Source organism: Pinus tabuliformis, chromosome J (assembly GCF_031772625.1).
Source record: "Pinus tabuliformis cultivar Carrire ecotype Pingquan chromosome J, CPIR1, whole genome shotgun sequence".
Lineage (NCBI taxonomy): Eukaryota > Viridiplantae > Streptophyta > Pinopsida > Pinales > Pinaceae > Pinus > Pinus tabuliformis.
The window spans coordinates 1124811079-1124831846 of record NC_142295.1 but is presented as its reverse complement, the minus strand read 5'-3'; the positions used below and the strand labels follow the sequence as shown (position 1 = coordinate 1124831846).

Here is a 20768-nt window from a genome sequence, read left to right as displayed (position 1 = left end):
GCCTTAATTTTTTTTTAGGATGCATCATTGATTACAGAACTATAGTGGCGGTGGAGTGTACAGAAGCATTCGTAGAATCAGGTGGACTGCAGTAACACCTGAAGACAGGTCTCAGATGACTGATCATCTCTGAGCGGAAAATAGGGTTGGCGCGGTTTCGTCGCGAACAGTCGCACCATTTTTGAGTGGAAGAAAGGGTTGGCGTTGTTTATTAAGGAACAGTCGCGCCATTTGGCGTTGTTTTGAGAGTGATAATCGCGCCAGCGCGCCAGAAATTGCCATTGGCGCGGAAAAGAAAGCCTTAATCACGCCAGTTTCGGAAGACACGTCGATTTTGTTTTTGGCGCGGATCTTTCGCCGTCGAGTAGCGCCAGCCTCTTTCTCTTTGGAAGATCTGCAATTTTTTACAGATCGGCCTTGCCCGGTGGTGGCACTTTGAAATTTCAGATCTGCTCGGTGGCAGCAAATCGGAGTTGCCCGGTGGTGGCGCATTGAAGTTCCTGATCTACTCGGTGGCAACAGATCGGAGTTGCCCGGTGGTGGCGCATTGGAGTTCCTGATCTACTCGGTGGCAGCAAATCGGATTTGCCCGGTGGTGGCGCATTGGAGTTCCTGATCTGTTCGGTGGTAGCAGATCAGATTTGCCCGATGGTGGCGCATTGGAGTTCTTGATCTGTTCGGTGGCAGCAGATCAGACTTGCCCGGTGGTGGCGCATTGGAGTTCCTGATCTGTTCGGTGGTAGCAGATCGGATTTGCCCGGTGGTGGCACATTGGAGTTCCTGATCTGTTTGGTGGCAGCAGATCAGACTTGCCCGGTGGTGGCTCATTGAAGACTTATTCATCAGAGGATCAGAAATTTTATCAGTCCAATATGAATAACAGTGATGAGTACTCTCTTAAGCCAGAAAAGATGTGGTCTATTATCAGGGCAGTAGATTATTTGCTCAGGGAGCAGTGGCTGCTGTTTATTTTGATAGGAATCGCCATCGCGTCGACTTTCTTTATCCTTCAGCCTGGTTTTTTGGCTTCTAATGTTAATGAAAATGGAAGGTTTGTGTCCGAAAAACCTCATCGGGTTGTTTATGAGACGCCTGTTTCTCGGTTTGCTTAGTATCATTCGGGTTCGATGGTGAATTCGGGGGCTAAAGTGCCCCTAGGTTTGAAGAGAAAGTCCCTACGAGTTGTCATGATGGGTGGAGCTAGCTTTGTTGGCAGTCATCTACTTGACAGGCTCATGGCAAGAGGCGACAGTGTTATTGTTTTCGACAATTTCTTCACAGGAAGGAAGGAGAATGGTTTGCATCATTTTGGCAATCCAAGGTTTGAACGGATAAGGCATGATGTTGTGGAACCCTTATTGTTGGAGGTTGATCAGATCTACCATTTGGCTTGCCCTGCTTCCCCTGTGCATTACAAACACAATCCTGTGAAGACTATCAAAACTAATGATGTGGGAACCTTAAACATACTCAGACTTGCCAAGTATGTTGGGGCACGTTTTTTGCTTACAAGTACTAGTGAGGTTTATGGAGATCCTCTTGAACATCCTCAAATTGAAGCTTACTGGGGAAATGTTAATCCCATCGGAGTCCACAGTTGCTATGATGAGGGTAAGAGAACAGCCGAAACTCTGACTATGGGAGCAAATGTTGAGGTTCGGATTGCTCGAATTTTCAATACATACGGTCCGCGAATGTGCCGTGATGATGGTCGGGTTGCAAGTAATTTTGTTTCTCAGGCTTTGCGCAAGGAGCCTTTGACAGTCTATGGAAATGGGAAACAGACACGGAGCTTCCAGTTCGTTTCTGATCTGGTTGAAGGCCTTATGCGACTTATGGAGGGTGAACATGTTGGTCCTTTCAATCTTGGGAATCCTGGGGAATTTACAATGTTAGAACTAGAACAGGTTGAAGAAGGAAAGGATGACTCTAACAGTGATTGGGACATTCCATTGCTAATGGAAGAAAACAGTGAGGAAGATGAAGAGCAGGAGCAGAAACAAGAAGAAGAAGTAACAGGAAATGTAATCAATAATGCAAGCCCAGAAAAGGCTGAAATAGACAGATTTGAGGTAAGTCCCCTACCAAGGAGATCAAGTAGGAATACTCAATTACCTTCTAAATTGAAAGAATATGCATTAATGTCAAAGTTTTTAAACATTGTAGAACCTGCAAATTATGAGGAAGCAAGTAAATCTGATGCATGGAGGGCTGCAATGTATGAGGAAATAGAATCAATAAACATATACCATACTTGGGATTTGGTTGAATTTTCTGAAGGTAAAACCCCCATAGGATGCAAATGGCTGTATAAACCAAAAATAAATGCAGATGGGAGTATAGAGAAACTTAAAGCTAAATTGGTAGCAAAGGGTTACTCACAGCAAGAGAGAATAGATTTCAATGACACCTTTGCTCCTGTAGCCAAATTAAACACCATTAGAATGTTAATTTCCTTAGCAACAAAACATAAATGGCAGCTACACCAGCTAGATGTTAAGTCTACATTTCTGAATGGTGACTTGAAGGAAGAAATTTATTTAGTACAACCTGAAGGTTTTGTGAAAAAGGGGCAAGAACATCTTGTGTGTAAATTGAAAAAGGTACTTTATGGTTTAAAATAGGCACCCAGGTCGTGGTATGAGAAAATTGACTCATTTTTTGTTCAGCATGGCTTTCATAGGAGCTTGAATGATCCAAATCTGTATACCAATTTTAATAAACAGAGGCAAATTATTTTGATTTCTTTGTATGTAGATGATATGATCATAACAGGGAATGCTAACAATCTGATCAAAGAAATCAGATGTCACAAGTGTGTGAGATGGAAAGACCTCAGAAACCTTCATTATTACTTGGGATTGGAGGTATGGAAAGACTCTAGACAAACCTTTCTTACTCAAGGGAAGTATGCCAGAAGCTTGCTAGAAAGGTTCAGAATGGAGCAGTGCAGATCAGCAGCAACACCATTACAGTAGAACTTAAAGTTGAGGAGTGATGACGGTACTAAAGAGGTGGATGCAACCATGTACGGACAACTAGTTGGAAGTTTGATAGATCTGACTACAACTAGACCAGATTTGGCATACTCTGTTAGTGTGTTGAGCCAGTTCATGACAAAACCACTCAAAAGTCATTGGATCGCAGCAAAAAGTGTGTTGAGGTATCTTAGTGGTACTAGTAATTATGGAATTTTGTACACTAACACTTCTGATGTTATTCTAGCAGGTTTTTCAGATTCTGATTGGGAAGGTAACTTGGATGATCGAAGATATATCACAGGTTACGCATTCACCATTGGATCCGGGGTCATAGCATGGAGCAGCAAAAATCAGAGCACTGTAGCTCTGCTTCATCGAGAGAAACTACTGTCAAAAGAGATATGTGTTGAATATTGTAAAACTTGTGATAACATAGCTGATATTTTTACTAAGCCTCTTCGGCGTGTAAAGTTTGAATTGTTTAGAGGGATGCTAGGAGTTCAGGATAATCCTTTCTCCATTAAGGGGGGAGTTGAAAATAATTAATATTATTTTGTATTAATGGAGAAATGGTTACACAAGTTGTAACATATCTCCTTAGTTTAGGATTTGTTCCTAGATTGTATGAGTTTGGTTGCAACTTCCTGATCTATAGTAATGTACTTAATGATGTAATTCCTCATTTGATGAATGTAGAGTGTACGGAGAGAGTTCTCTTTGTTTTGAGTGCAGTCTCCAGGTGCAGTACTCACCTGTGAGCTGCAACTCCTTCTTTTTCAATTCAAGTCTGATTTTTATCTAATTATTAAGTAGATGATATGGATTTAATTTTCATGGAATATTTTAGATTTTTTTTAGTAATCACGCATTATATGAACATAAATTATGGTTTTTTTGATATGTAGTATTAATAAGCTATAATATTCTAACAAATCAAGTTAAGTATTTTCATCCTAAAATGAAAATGAATATTCATAATTAAGAATCTTATTATATATTTTTTTAGTTATACATATATTTAATTAATACATTAATCTTTTTAATAATTAATATAATAATTTAAAATAAAATTAAGATTCAATTTATTTTTATAATTTTTTAAAAATTTGGTAATGTGAAATATATTATATTGTAAATACTATGATTTACTAACCATAAAACAACACTATTTTTAAATAAAACACCTCTCTATTTATTTTATTTTATTTTTATCAAATGAAACCTTAATTAAAAGTTAAATTTCTACTTAATTTAAAATCCATATCAACTTTATTAATCTAAGAGATTAAAAAGTTTGACAATTAAATCTAATTAAAAAAATCATAAACAATTTTCCCATTACTCTAGCTAGAACGAAGAGACTCCTTTACAATTTAATTAAACCAGACATTAAATTGGGGCATTAAATTTATAGCTGTGTCGTAAGAAGAGATTGCTACGAGACATCATCAAATGGAAAATACATGACGGTCATTTGTTTTCCATCGGAAATTATATGACGGTCATTTGTTTTTCATATATGGAATTTTATGTTTTAAGTTGCGAGTGTTAAAAAATACACAAATTTTGTATAATAATTAGGAGGTAGGTTTAAAGTTAAAAATAGAGTATTAAAAATGTTGAGATTTAAGTGATTCTTAAAAACTATAATTGAGTAGCAGTGACATTCCAAACAAAAAGTTATGTAATTTGGATAAGAGACAATGTCTGGAAATGGAAATAGAAATGTATGAGGAATAAGATTTTATTTTATTTCAAAATTTTATTTACAATTAAAAAATATGGAATAATATTACATATATATTAAAAGTAGATATATAAAGTAATTAATATCTTAACAAATATATAATTATAAAATTTAATTTTTATAAATTATGTTTAGTTATTTATAATTATTTATTTCACATATATAAATATCCATGTCAAAATACCTTTCCTAAACTTTTAAAAATGCAATCTAGACTAAATCACCTCTTTCACTCACTAATGATAAAGGTTCTTACCATATAATTAATGAATAGAAATGGATCATCTATTATTATCAAATACAAACATATACAATACATTCTTTTTTTAATAAACACTGATATCAAACACTTTTAAGATTTTATAATGATTAAAAACAAAGTAAATGATTTATTAAATATATGTTCGCAATTTTGCAGCTAGAAAATTACACTACTCCAATTTCCTATTTTTGATAAACACTCGTATCAAACACTCCAAGATTTTATAATGATTAAAAAAAAAAGTAAATGATTTATTAAATATATGTTCGCATTTTTTTTCAGAGGAAAAAGCGCCATAGATTGTATTAAGTCAATATAAAAACCATGATTAGATACAAAAGGATGACTTGAACAACCCCATATCAAGACATCATTGAGAAAAAGCACATAATAGGGATGACAGATAGCACAGCGTAACATGGAGACTGTGGAAAAAAGAGCAGACCAATATTCAAAACTTCTAGAAATTGGTTCTAGATCGAGAGAGGCAAAACTCATCGATACATATGCCTATCATCATAATCATTGAGAAAAAAACAAAGACCACAGATAGCCAAGCCCAAACTTTAGGCCTGTTTTCTTGGAACATAGTAAAAAATTGAGCTGATGCGGTGCAAAATGGACTTATAGGGAACCTTGGAATCTCTGAAGATTTTATAGTTCTGCACTTCCAAACACACCCAATCATGATAATAAGAAGAGGGCGCCTAGACTCGCATTGAGAACACCAATATTGAAAGGTTGCATGAACAGAAACAAAGACATTATGAGGAAATCCAAATAAAATGGCAAGATCATACTAGATATCCAGAGAGGAATTGCATTGAAAAAACATGTGAAGATTAGTCTCCTCTACTGATTCGCACATCGAGCATTTGCTAGGACCATGCCAATTTCTCTTCCTCAGGTTGTCCCAAGACAGATTCCTATTATTGAACACCAACCATGCAAAAAAAATCATTCTAGGATGGCAGCTTGATTTCCAAAGAGCCAACAGAAAATTTGAGACAGAATTCAAAGCCTTTGAGCATATGATATCAGAGTAGATGTCTTTAACTCGCGTTGGCGCTATCGCATTTGACATGGACCAAGTTAGGTGGTCATTTAGCCCCCCACGAAGAATCCCGCTTGCTTGCAGAGAAGCTTTGACCGCATTCCACGTAGAAGAGAAGTCGGCAGGCAGACCAATGTCAACAGCGTCCTTCCATATAGGGGAAAGGCCAGACCAATTAGAGATGAGTTTATCCCATGTGAAGACACCGAATCTGTGCAAGACGAACAAGATATCTTCTGGGAAATAGGGGCTATGACTACATGCAATAGGATCAAGTCCAATTATGAGCCTGTTTCCAGAGTGAATTCTCCATCTCAGCTTTGACAAGAAATATTTCTCAACTTTCTTGAAGCTAAGCCAAATAGCCAATCCTTTTTTGATTCTAATTGCGCCATTTCTATACCAAGATTCTAGGCATTTACCTTTCAAATATTTCTGTTTTATAGTCTAGCTCCAAGGCCCGACCCCGAAGATCCCTCTCCAAAGCGATTTACACAAAAGAGCCTTGCCAAAAATCCTCAAATCCTTTAATCCCCATCCACCCAGATTCTTTGGCAATGAAATTCTGTCCATTTTAGATAGATGAAACTTCCTCTGTTCAGAACTTCCTCCCCATATGAAGTTTGTCGTAATCATGGTCATATTTTGGATAATGCTTACCGGAAGGAAGAATAGATGAGCCCAGAAAACCACCATCTGCAATAAAACAGCTTGAGAAAGTGTAACCCTGCCCGCCAAAGATAGACTCCTATATTCCCAAGCAGATATTTTTTTGTAAAGTCTTTCTGTCAACCATAACCAGTCATTTTTAGAGTAGCCTTTTGCTTTAAGATGAAAGCCCAAGTATTTGAGGCCTTGCTTGAGCGATTTGTATTCTATACCAAAGAGCTGAGAAATCCAATGCACTGTCTCCATGTCGACATCATTGTGATATAGCAATGATTTTGCTTTGTTTATAAGGAGTCCGGAAGCTCTTTGAAATCTGTCTAGAATATCTTTTAAACAGATCCATGATGATCTACAAAGCATTGCAAATAAAAGAACATCGTCTACGAAGAGGTTGTGTGAGATGAAGATGTGCCTGCAGATCTTTATGGGTTTGCATCTATCTTCAGCCACTGCTTTGTTGATATGGATACTAAGTGAATTCATGGCTAGGATAAACAAGAGAGGCGAGAGAGGACATCCCTGTCGCAGGCCTCTCTCAGCTTGAAAGATCTCAGCTTGAAAGAAGTGAGAGGGAAACAAAAGTAAATGATTTATTAAATATATGTTCGCAATTGTGCAACTAGAAAATTACAATACTCCAATTTTTCTCTGTATTCTCTTTTTGAGTTTATACAAATCTGATTTCTAGCAAATGAACTAAGAAATAGTGATAATACTGAGTGCTACAGCTAAGCAGAGTACGAATTGTCTGAGTTCAACTACTCATTAAAGTTTAAACTACGACCAGCCGCCTAGATAATTAGACGTCAATTAAAAATTATTTTAACGTTTCAAAATTGTGGGTGGCCGTCAAATAAGTTTAAAAATCCCTTAAAAAAACGTTCAGCACAACTTCAAATTCCAGGCCGGCCAAACGTACTGACAACATTTAGTGCTAATAATCTCATTCACCGATCACATGTACTGTGTCGGATTAAGGTAGACCGTTGAAATTATTGTAATAATGAATTTACTGGTTTCTAGTTTTGAATGAATAAATGAAGACCATAAACACAGAAAACAGCACAACTTCAAATATCAGGCCGGCCAAACGTACTGACAACATTTAGTGCTAATAATCTCATTCACCATTGACATGTACTGTGTCACATTAGGTTAGGCCGTGGAAATTATTGTAATAATGAATTTACTGGTTTCTAGTTTTTAATGAATAAATGAAGACCATAAAGACAGAAATCCATACTTACGAAATTATTTATTATTTTATTTGTCATAAAGAACCAAATGCTTATTTAGTTAATTTACTTAAATATGATTGAAGTAAATGTTTATTTAGTTGTTTTAGTATTCAAACAACAAGACTCTCACTATGTGACTCTCCAAACCGTGGATGTCCCAATGAGCTTTATTTCTCTCTTTTTATAGGATGAGAAGGGGACAAACATTAGACAATTGTACTTAGATTTTGAGATATGGATCAAATCACACTAAAATCTCACGAAAATCAGTCACTATCAAAGTCAACTGACAAGACATTACTGTACATTGTGGATGCTTTTCAAGAGAAGCCTGAGAAGCCTTGGAGTCTTTTGAGTTATGTTCCCAATGGATTATGATGGTATGCTCCACTAGTCTCCCATACTTTTGTATAGATCCTTCGGACAATCATTGGTTTCTCGAGGATAATCTGATGGTTCACTTTTGTTAAGACTAACCAGTGATGATGTCCTCTCATGAAGTAGCCTAAAATTTGATCATCAGAAGAAAAAAAAGTTGATTATTATGATGGTATGCTCCACTAGTTTCCCATGCCTTTGTATAAATCCTTCAGACAATCATTGGTTTCCCAAGGATAAGCTGATGGTTCACTTTGGTTAAGACTAACCAATGATGATGTCGTCGGTTTCCCGAGGATAAGTTGATGGTTCACTTGGTTAAGACTAACCAATGATGATGTCGTCTTATGAAGTAGCCTAAAATTCGATCATCAGAAGTAAAAAAATTAAAATAAATAAATAAATAAAATAAAATAAAATTTAGATAAATTTAGATCTGCAATAGTCTTACACGAAAGGTGAAAACACTCCATGCACTCCTGGAAATCACTTAGAAAGTCTCTTTCAAAGTACCTTGGATCCATAGCAATCTTATTTATCCCATACCATCTCCACCATTCCTATAACCAAGTTGGTTGTAACTAATTGTGTAATGAAACAGGTCCAAAATTTAATAATGTATAATGTATTTCTGATCTTTCTTCTTTGCATAAGAGATCCCACCACAGATCTATATAGCCCTGGAAATTATAGGCAGTGTCAGGAAATACAAGCCTTGGATCCTTTTGTGGCCACATTATTCTTGCAAGACGTTCAAGATATATGGTTCTATTAATAGGATAATATTTATGAAATGTTTTGGTTCTATTGCTTCCCTCATTCCATATCAGACTGATATCATGAAAACTTTCCCTTAATGCTTCGTCTGCAAGATCAGAATACATCATTGAATTCTTATACACCATATCATGTATCCAAGTGATGGACTTAGGGTAAATCTTTCTTTTTGGCACAAGGTGTTGTAAGTCCCGATGAGGCTGTAGATTTGCATCCATAACTTTGGTGTTTCTTAATTTCCAAGTGGGTTTCCATTTTTCAACATAGATTGGCCATGAGGTGTTGTCTGGAATATTTCTAAGTTCTTATTGTTGTGTTTTAGGGTCCAACTCAGTGACAATAACCATTAGATGATTTTCTTTTTCCAGATACTCCCTACTCAAAAAATCTGGTAGACAATTTCTTTCTCCCTTTATATGCTCAACATCAAAATCAAAATTTGCAAACAAAGCTTGCCATCTGGCAAACTTAGATTCTTTAGGATTTTTGATGTCTTTTGTTAACACTTTCTTTAAAGCAGAAGCATCAGTCCTGAGAAGAAACCTTTTATGTATGAGGTTGATGTCAAATTTGTCTATACAATTCCATGCAACATTTACCTCTTTTTCAATTGTAGAATAGTTTTGTTCTGCTTGGTTCCATGTGCCTGAAGAAAACTGTATAACTTGTTCTTCTCCTTCTTTAGTTTTCTTGAGAATACCTCCCCATCCAATGTTGTTGGCGTCACTTTCTACAATTTTTGGCAAATCCTCATCTTCAAGGTAGAGAATAGGTAAACCTTAGATTTTATTTTTCTGATGGCATTGGTATGCTCTGAAGTCCAAGATATTTTTCCAATCTTTGATTTAACATTTTTCTGTCATGGGCACATCCTTCATAGAAATTGTTGACGTAGTTCAAACAACCTAGGAATCTGTGCAATTGTTTTTTTATTTGTTATCATATCTCGGAATTTATCAGCAAATTCAAGTGCATGCTTTTGTAATGTGATTTGGCCATCCTCAATAGTATGTCCTCAGAATTTGATCTTTGTGTGAAACAATTCCATTTTCTTCTTGCTTAGTATGAGCCCACTTCTCTTAACTACCTATGTAAAAATTTGTACATGTTTGAAATGTTCTTCTGCAGATTTAAAGATTAACACATCATTAATATATACAATGAGCCAATCAAAGTACGGCTTGAAAATCTGGTCCATGACCTTTGAAATTTAGATGGTGCATGTTTTAGGCCAAAGGGCATAACATTCCACTGATAATGACCAACAGGAATGCTGAAGGAAGTTTTGAATCTATCTTCTTCTTTTACTGCAACTTGCCAAAACCCAAGTTTCATATCAAATTTGGAAGGTAATGCTGCTAAATATAGTTGTTTCCACAGGTCATTCTGGCTTTCTTTTACTTCATAAATTCTCTATGTCCAATCTTTGTGGAAATCTTCATATTGGGACATTTTCTTACATTTGAGATTCATTTAGATCATCTCATGTTTATTTGCAATTTCTATTGTTGCTCCACACCAATGTTCTAGGATGAATGAGGTTAATTCTCCAATCATATTATTTTGGGGGTCACCATTTTCATTGTGGATAACATCTCCAGCTTCATCCTTAACAAATTATTCTTCCACGTTTGCAAGTAATTTAGGGGAAGATTCTACTTCCCACCATCTCTACAGGGTACCTGTAAAGCACTGGATGAGAGTTTTTCACAATTCAATTTCATATTTTCCTCTCATACACATAAGCTTAAATTCAGTGTACATCTCGTCAATCATTTGTCTGATTTGACCAGCACTCAAGCCATCAATATTCCATTCTTTATAAGATCTAGACTGAATGATATGAGTTTCTGGCATCTTTCCCTTGCCATTGCGGTCAGGAGTTGGATATCTAGTGAATTGGCTAGACAAAGGTTCATATATAGGCAAAAGATGTTGCCTTGAGGATCTTTGCCCTTCTTCTTTGGTCATGGTCCCTGTGAAAAGAGAATAGGATTCACTACAAGATTCTTTAGTGCCAGTGTGTTGCTTTGGTTTTTCTTGAGGAAATAGAAATGGAAACCTTTCTACATGTTTTGTGGCATGCTGAATGGGTACATGGTGGCTAAACAACATGGAAGTAGGGATATCCTTATCTTTGGTAGATATTGCAAGTTGTTCAAATTTTTCAGATAGTTTACCCATAAGAGTCTGAGTAGATTCAAACTCATAATCTACCTTTCTCTCCATGCTTTCAATTTGTGTTGTTGATTCTTTGACAAAACCTTTTAATACATAAACTGAAAAGTTGACATCATTCAAATTTTTATCCACACTATGTACAACGACTGATAGTGAGTCAAAACAGTCCTTTTGTTCAGAACTTTTTACTATATTCATCTCTAGCCCTTTAATTGTTGTATTTGTCTAGTTTATTTGTTCACTGGCCTTCTAGGTCCTTCCATCTATTCCTAGGGTTGAATCATCTTTTAATACTAAAGGAATGGCGTTGGCTCAATTGCTAGCTTCTCCTAGCATGATTTCCTTGTATGGAGGGAATGCGGTATTTGTTTTTAACTTGCTTCCATCACAAGCTGTCCAGAAATGTTTCTGTGCAGATGAAGTTTCTGCATCGGCCATATGTACTTTTGGTTGTTCCTTTAATTTCTTCTAGACATAAAAAGAAATCCATGAGTTTGTTTCTTCAATATACTTTTTCCATTCGAGAGAAAGAGCATATTTTTCATTAACAGATGCGCTGAGACTAAATTATTTGGATTCAGGATGTGTATAGAGATCCCAATTTAGCATGTTCTTCATCCAGTCTCTATTAATCTTATGTTTAGGACACCCATCCACGAGGGAGAAGAATTTGTACATTTCAGGGATTGATGGCTTTTTGTAGTTTGGTGGAATAAGATTTTGAAATCTTGAAGATGGAATGAGACTATCTAGCCTTTCAAGATATCCCAAGCTATATTTTGGCATCCTAGGTGGTCTCATCTTGCTAAAAATTTCAGTGAAACGGGGGTCTTCATTCTCCAGAGTGGGTAATTCATGATTCATTAGGACAGTGTCATGAGGAAATGGAATGTCAGACCATTTTGGATTTGGACATGAATTTGTAGTAATAGTAGAAGGGGCATCTTCAGTCCTGGGATTATGTTTTTTGTGGAGAACAACAATTGCGAGAGATTGTAAGCAATCTATTGTTTGGCAGACATGACATTTTACTTCGAGGGTGGAAAAATGTAATAACTGATCGAGTTCGAATAAATCAACATGTGAGCAGCTTACAGATGGAGTATTTACAGATGTGAAATTAAATGGCTGACATGAAATATGCTCTAAGTTTATATGGTATTTTGTGGCTTGATATGCTTCTTGTATTCTTTTGCAATCCAAAGTAGATCTTCTAGGGAAGGATAAAGTAGCTTTAGTTGGTCCTTCTTGTATCTGAGCAGTCGTGATACTTTGAACTTTGGGCGACTGAGGTAGATCTACTACCCAGTTTTTAGGAAAGCTAAGATCTTCCCATTTGAGGGTTTGATGCTCAATTTTTTGATTGTGAGCATCAGTGATTACCAGGCCGCTGGATTTTGACTCTTGACTGGGTGTATGTAGAATGGCTGGATATAATGTGTTTGTGTACTTGAAACACCCTCTAGTATGAACTAAAATGTTTGTCCTATTTCTTTTCATATCAAAACCATTAGTTTTGATTTGCAATTGGAGGATTTCCTTAATGTGTTCATCATACACATATACTGAGAAATTTGGGTGGCAATCAAACCATACTGATAAAGGAGCCACGATACCACCAATTAATGAATCAGTATATCTATTATGCGTGAGATCTCTAATAGTAGCCAACACATATGTATTAAGCCCTTTGTGGGTTAAAGAATTTATGCCCACCCGGATACAGCCAAGATGTAGATAAGAAGTACCATGTCTTCGAGCTTCTTCCTGAAGCTTTTTAGGATCTAAAAGGGAAATGGTTTGAATGGATTCAACATTTTCTTGGATCTGAGAGACACATTCTTTAACAATGACTCTAGTTATAGCTTTCAAATGAAACACAGACAAATCACCATAAACTTCTGATGGGCTTATGGAAGGTAGAGCCCATTGGGCTGATGGCCGAATTTCTATTAACTCTATTTTGCAAAGTTAATCATTGAAGATGATGCACTATGAAACAGATTTTCCATATCAAAATTATTTTCTTGTGTTTCTTCTTTCTCAAGTTCTCTGAATGAAATAGATCTTCTTCTAGGTTCCATGTTATCTTTTGAGAGAGTGTAAAATATAAATACCTGTATGAACCAGACGTTACTGGCTCTGATACCAATTTGGATATTCTTGGTGTTGAAATAAAAGGCAATGTGATGGTTTGTAAGAAACCTTTGTTATCAGGGACAAGTATAAAATAACCAACTTTGACATCCTGTAATCTCGCCGATCCATGTGGTTCAACAGCAATAAGAAAAATATTTCCTAAAATACAGTCAATTGGAATATTTCCGACTGCAAACTTCATTGTCATACAATATCTTGGAAAACAAAGAGTTGCGCTCGAGACTTCATATTGGAAATCTTGTGTACATACCCCAGTGACTTGCCTATATGCAAGTGTCTAGTATTTGGCTGGGATCACTTTTTTTTTAAACATTTATGTCTGCACCCGAATCTATTAATGTTCTGAGAGTGAAGTTTCCTCCTTGTATATTAACATTTAATAGTACATGGTGCTGCTGATACTGAATGGTCATGATCTTCATATTGCCAAACCCTATGCCACTATTTTGCATATCTTCAAAAAATCTCGACATTAGGGTTTTCTTCTAGTTCTTGCCATTTTCCCTTTTCTATCTAAGATATTTTTGCTTTCAACTCAACTATTTCCTTTTTTAAATGATGAATCCCATGACTGACTTCTCCTAGAGTCAAAGACCTTGGTTTTGTATGTTGTTGGTTTCTTTGAAAATATTTTGTGTTTTTCTCATAAGAAGCATCAACAAACAATGCTTTAGAAATATTACCTCTTGAGGTATTACCAAGATCTCTGTGTCTGATTTGTAAAAAAGTTTCTAGAAGTTTTTCTTTCATTTCTCCTTCTACAAGCATCTTGATGCCTGCCAGAACTTTTGATTCATCATCATCAATAGTGTGTGCCATACACACTTTCTCTTTGGTTGGTGCCTTTTCTGTTTCTGTTTCTAAGCTAAAGTCTGAGTCTATCTCAAAAGGGCTACAGTTGCACTCATCAGTATCTGTGCAATTGCACTGTTGGACATTCCTTGTTCTTCAATATGTTCAAACTCAGATAAACTCGAATCAGATGATTTTGATGAACTACAACAATTTTTCTTCATCAGGTGTACTTATTCCTTGAAGCAGATTCTAGGCCTTCTAGAGGCACATTCTTGTGTCTTTTTGCCTCTATTTTCTCTTGACTCTCTTCCTTGAGGAGATTTGTTTGTAGTATGTCTAGTTTGTCCACGTAACCAACAGGTAATCATATTTTTTCTTTGAGACTTAAGATGGATATCTTTGGGCTCATAGTAATGTATTCTGGGCACTATTTTATATGATCATTTCTTGTGCCTATTTGACTTATGAGGATGAATTTTAGCCGATTGTTTATGACCTTTCTTCTGAGCTTTTCTATGTTTTCTTCTTTGCACAATTGGATCATCAACAATCAATCCATATTTACTGCAGATGGATTTGTTGTTACGTAGTCTGGACATCTTTTGTAAGGACTTACTGACTTTCATGCTGGTGCAAAGTCCTACCAAAGCTTTTGTTATGTTGAAATATATATCTCCACATGTATAATTTTCAAAAGAAGTTTGGAACACTTCTTGTTGTTGGATGTATTCAACAAATTTGACATCAAACAACAAGACTCTCACTCTTCGACTCAAATTTGAATTAGTAATTGAAGTAATATGAGATGTGTGAAAACAAAAAGATCTAATTCAAGTTAGCAAGGAGGTACAAAAAAAAATTTATTTAGTTGATTGGATTAAATGGGGAAAAATATTTTTGAAAATTTTAATATATATTTTATTTTTAATAAATATTTTTTAATTAAATAAAATTAAAAAATTATTATGTTTATTTAATTAAAAATATAATATAATATTTAAAAAAATTAATGATTATTTGTTTTTTTTAAAGTTCTGCTTTCTATTACCTTAATAAGGTATCTGCTTTCCCCAATTAGGTATCTGCTTTCCCTAATTTGTGTAGATAAACAAAAAGGCCTTCCAAAATTGTCAACAAACTTGGAGAATACAAAGGCATAGAGGTAGTGTTGTGGCCACTCACCATAACAAAAAATAATTGTTATTTGATAAGAGATAGAAAGGCTAATTTTATCTAATTTATAGTAGTGCTTGCCTTCTAACGTCAATGGACAGTACAAATTACACACAGCATGAGTCCCTTGGAGCCACGCAATGCATCTTGACTGGAGCCACAAGTTGTGTGCCACCTGCTTGCAGCTATCCGAAACATGATTGCCATTCTACAGGAACTAGTTGGCATTGTTTTGGTGGTAGCGTGACTTGAAATTAACCCTTATTATAGTAGGTATATTTGGTTGAGTCGTTGAGATAATTTCTCAACCAATCTGTTAAATCTTACTAGCACCGTAAATATGTAATGTGATTTGCAGTGTGTAATATAACTTTTCGTGTGTATGTGCATCTCTGTTTTTATACTTGGTATAGAACTTTTCGTTTGTATGTGCATCTCTCTGTTTTTCTACTTGGTACCAGAGCTGGTAGCTCTGGGTTTACTCCTCACAAAAAGCCCAGGTAGATATGAGAGGAGTCTGAAAGATACGACTGCCCAACCGCCAGATCTGTCATAATTTCTAGGATCGCGTGCCCAAAACTAGATTCTTGGAATGCTAAATATTTGGGTTGTGGTTTAGTAAACTTGGTTGCGAGGCCTTCCACATTTCCCCAAACACTGCATCGGTTGGGTTTCCCTCAGACATGGCCTGAAGGGCTAAGACTTGCAACATCTATGAATTACCAATTTCCACAGTTTAAGTCCACCAATATTTCAGTTTTAATACCAACTGCAAGCGAAGAAGCCATTGGCGCAGTTTAGATTATTCGTTTGGTGTTGTAGGCAATTGTAATTCAAAAGTTGGGCATATGGGAAGTTACATCTATAAATAAATCTTCATCCAATTGCAGAGGCATTCATCCCTGCCGATGAGAGCCAAGTCGTCAGTAACAATCACTCTAACGGAAGCACTCAAGTCGGATTCGATTGCCCAAGGCATGGAAATAATATTCGATAGCATGATAACATTGATTACCTATTGCTTCTCCGAAGGATAATCCTAAGTGTGTCGATAAACATTGGGATTGTGTTGATGCCCCTTTGACTGTGGATGCCATCCTAAATTTGTAGAGGCATGAAACTCTGAGCGTGGAGATTCGATACCAGAGGATAATCGTCTTGCTTCCAGAATTAAGGAGATTATTTAGGTACAACGCATGTTGTAAATGCATGCCTAGCCAGTGAGTGTTGTGTGTGGGAAGGAGACGACCTAAGGGAATCTACAACGTTGCCTATCAATATTGGTCCATATTTGTGTACAGTGATGTGTGGTTTAACGGTAAGACACATGGGCGAAGCTCGGGAGGTCTGAAGTTCAAATCTCATTGAGTACATTGACCTGGTGTGGTGGCGGCTAGAGGGGCGGACCCCCCTACCGTGGGTGTGCTCTTGCTAAAACCATAGGATCTTAGTATACCTGACCTGCAGGTGGTTGGTTATGCTCTTGGTGTTATAGTGGCAGCAATGAGATTTGATCCTGGGTCTCCCCTAGATTAAACTTGATAGTTACCGATTGAGAAATCTAGGTGCGAGATTCACCGCAAGAGCCTTAAGCAGTGGAGCCAATGCATGAGGTAATAATTTTTGCAGTAACTATTTTTTAAAATATGGAGCAAATAGTAGTTGAGAAATTCAATGGGTCAAACTTCTGTACCCAGTCCAAATGGATTTAATACATACAAATTTGTGCAATTTGGTAAAAGGACAAGAATCAGCACCCTAAGATCTGATTGGTTGAAAAGGGAAGAGAAAGTTAAATCTATTATAGGTCTTTTTTTGTGAGACTCACAACTTCATCTTATCGACCTATAAAAATCTTCTGCACAAATATGGTAAGAGTTAAGCCAAATATTTGGGGAAACTTTTGTGAACTCAAAATTCACCTTGAGATTACAATTATTCAAATTTAAGATGCATGAAGGGGTATCATTGTCTACACATATCAATGATTTAAAATCACTCATAAGACAATTGGGGGAAACTGGAACGAAAATAGAAGATGAAGATGCTAAGGATATTCTGCTAAACTATCTACCTTCCAATTATGATAATATTATTTTTACCCGAAGTCAATTTTCTTCCAAATCATTAGATGAAATGGTAGCAACTCTCTTAGAAAAATAAAAGAGAATAAAAACAGGTGATGCGAAGGACAACTTGCAACCTGAGATGGCACTATTCTCGGGAAGGGTTCATGAAAACAAGAATTCAATCAAATGTTTTTATTGCGAGAAACATGGACACAACATTGAATTGTAAGACATGTGCCAAAGATCTCTTAAATGGGAAATTAAAAGAATCCACTAACATAGCTACTTTTGAAGACCTGCCAGAAGAAAACTTTGAGGACTTCTAAGATTATGATAGTGATGATGAGTTTAATGTGGAACCTCTCAGACTCTTTTAAGCTATCAATGATGTATGATGTAAGTTATATTTGGTGCAAAACCAATTAATGAACATTGTTGCATAATTTGACTTTGTTGTTCTTGGTGCTTGGAAACCCCTGAACAACGAAGACTACAGGTTACAATATGAGATCCATGTGTGTGAAACAGGTCAAGTTGTTTGATCAATTTTTGAACACATTCAGTATTCAGATTGTCTTCCTAGCCACTGATGGATAGCCGAAAGCGGAATATCTTGCAACTGTGCTTGGTCCATAGGATGGTTTTCAGATTGTCTTCCTAGCCACTGATGGATAGCCGAAAGGGAAATATCTTGCAACTGTGCTTGGTCCATAGGATGGTTCATTTCTTAACAACTCTTATTGTGGAAGCCTCGACGAGCCGAGTTGTCAATATTGTTGATCTTGCAAAGTTCATCAATGATGGGTCGAGGCAAGCATGTGTCAAATGGATTTCAAGTGACAGCTCGAAGTAGTGGATGAAGAAAGAGTGATGTTGGTGAGATTCCATAATGGATATGAGTGTTGATGATCAGTGAGACAAAGACAAGTTATATTGTTGTAATATGTGTGGTTTATGTAATAATGTAAGCTTTAAAGGGAGACTTGAAACTAATGCTTACTATAGTATATATTGTTGTAATATGTGTGGTTTTATATAATAATGTAAGCATTAAAGGGAGACTTAAAACTAATGCTTACTATAGTAGGTACATTTGGTTGAATTGTTGAGATAATTTTTCAACAACCAATCTTCTTGTGTGCGCTGCACCAAAAGACCAAGGGTTTGGCAAACACCCATTTGAGACTGCGTTTCCAATAGTTTGAACCACATAATGACTCATTGGGTGTGTCATCTCTGATTCTCCCTAACCTATCGCAATGCAGACTGAACGGTTGATAACGGCTTCATTGAACTAACCTACAAACCAAATTCTTCTAGACTCAACCACAAGGAATGCCAGCCTCAGACGAGTGCTTGTACACCAGTGAGAATCTATGTTATATATTTTGCATTTTTAAGATTAATTTTGTATAAAATTTGATAAGAATTCGTTGGAATTACATGTTTGAATAAATTTATTGAAGTTACAAGTTTAAATTGTAAAATTTCTACAATTTAAATATTACAAATATTGAATTCATATATAAATAGTTAAAAATACATTTTAAATATCAAAAAATTATAATTTAAATAAAAAATATTCATGTATTTGACCAAAATTTATTTATAGATTCCCACCAAAAACTACAAAATATATAATAACTGCACAATTATTTAATAACAATAAATTTATTTTTATATTAAAAAATACAATATAAACCATTGAAAAACAAAACCAAAAATCAAATTCTAATTACATAAAAAAGTAATTATGATAGTCTCAATCTGGCGAATACTATACGGGGATATTATATATTAGTGACTCATCCATTTCAATTGGAGCAGATGCATATAACTGAATAGGTTTCTGGATAGTATCAGTTTTCTGATACAAGTTTTTGAAAAATTTCCATTGCCTGAGAACAGGTCCGGCAGCCCCTCGTGCCCAATATTATCATCGGTTATGGATGCTACTGTTCCTCTTTTGGGCAAGAACGGGATGGCGGGATCGTCCAGCTCCCAAATTGATATAAAGTCCGAAGATAAAGGTTGTGATATAGAGTCCAAAGATGAAGGTCGACCAAAATCTCCAATGCGCACTAAAAAGAAGGCCACTCCTGACATGAAATTGAGAAACATTGCCTTCATTCTAGCTCTTATCGAGAAGGCCGCCTGTACGATTGGAAATTTGAACTTCATTTGGCTACTGTCGTTCTCCTGGGAAGCTTCGTATGGAGCCGAGCAGAGTGAAGGCGATCGAAGACTGGGTTGAACCGAAGAATGCCCATGAGATGAGGGTGTTTTTAGGCATGACCAACTACCAACGGAAGTTTGTAGAGGGGTACTCCTAAGTGACATCGGCACTGACAGACCTATTGAAGAAAGACAAGAGGTGGAGTTGGACGAGCAAATGTCAAGAGGCATTTGATGACTTGAAGAAGAGGATGGTTACAACACTGATACTGAAGTTGCCTGACTTCGAGAGACCGTTTGAGGTACACACTGATGCTTCAGATTTTGCCATAGGAGGAGTTCTTATGCAGGATGGGCATCCGGTGGCGTATGAGAGTCGGAAGTTGCAGGATAGAGAACGAAGGTATCCGGTTCATGAGAAGGAGATGACTGCGATCATTCACTGTCTTCATGTGTGGAGGCATTACCTGATTGGGAAGCCGTTTGTTGTCAAGACTGACAACGTTGCAGCAAGTTATTTTGCATCACAACCGAAGCTTTCTGTGAAGCAAGCTCGTTGGCAGGACTTCTTGGCAGAATTCGACATGACTATCGAGTATAGACTGAGAAGGCACAATGCGGTAGCAGATCCCCTTAGCAGGAATGGACAAAGAGAAGACCAGGGCAGCTAGGAGTAGGAGTCGAGTTCAGATGTCAGAAGAGATGCAGAATAAGATCAAGGAAAGTGTTGAAACCGATACTTTGGCGCAGAATATAGTGAAGCAGATAAAGGAGGGGAAGACACGAAAGTTCTTTCTACGAGATGGGTTCTTGTTCTTTGGAAACCGACTCTATGTTCCAAAGTCATCTGGACTCAGGAGGCACCTTTTGAAGGAGTGCCACGACTCGCCATGGGCTGGCCACCCAGGGATGCGTCGTTCTTTGGCATTGTTGGAGAGAGGATTCTTTTGGGAGAAGATGCGGGAGGATGGAGGAGTATGTACATACGTGCATCATTTATCAGCAGGACAAATCGGATACTCAGAGACAAGGAGGACTGTTGCAGCCTTTACCGATTCCTGAGAGACCATGGATGAGTGTCTCGATGGACTTCATCACTCAGTTGCCAC

General features: G+C 36.6%; 1 pseudogene; it reads left to right on the top strand.

Moving 5' to 3' along the window:
• The first annotated feature begins 1112 nt into the window (after positions 1 to 1112).
• Positions 1113 to 19499, top strand: LOC149231028 (UDP-glucuronic acid decarboxylase 2 pseudogene; annotated as a pseudogene).
• Positions 19500 to 20768: the final 1269 nt, after the last annotated feature.